We start from the raw sequence: 542 nt of genomic DNA, 5'->3' as shown, positions 1-542 counted from the left end.
ATCACCACTCAGCCACCCGCGCGTCGCCACTCGGTGTGTCATCTCATCACCACTCGGCCGCGCCACGCGTCACCATTTGGTTGGTCGCCTTATCACCACTCGGAAGCCCCGTGCGTAGCCACTCCGCGGGGCGCGTCAACTTCACTCGGACGCCCCGCGTGTCGTCACTCCACGGGACGTGTCTACTTCACTCGGACGCCCCGCGCCTCATCCCTCTGCAGGACACGTCTACTTCACCCGGACGTCCCGCAGATCGTCACTCCGCGGGACACGTTTACTTCACCCGGTCGCCCCGCGCATCGTCACTCCGTGGGACACGTCTACTTCACGCGGACGCTCCGTGCATCATCACTCCGCGGGACGCGTCTACTTCACTCGGATGCCCCGCGCGTCGCCACTTGGTTGGTAACCTAATCACCACTCGACCGCCCGCGGGTTGCCACTTGGTTGGCCACGTCATCACCACTCGGCCGCCCCGCGCGTCGCCATCAGTTGGTCACCTCATCACCACTTGGCCACCCCGTGCTTCGCCATCAGTTGGT

The sequence above is a fragment of the Triticum aestivum genome, chromosome 6A (assembly GCF_018294505.1).
Source record: "Triticum aestivum cultivar Chinese Spring chromosome 6A, IWGSC CS RefSeq v2.1, whole genome shotgun sequence".
NCBI lineage: Eukaryota > Viridiplantae > Streptophyta > Magnoliopsida > Poales > Poaceae > Triticum > Triticum aestivum.
This window is presented reverse-complemented; position numbering follows the sequence as displayed.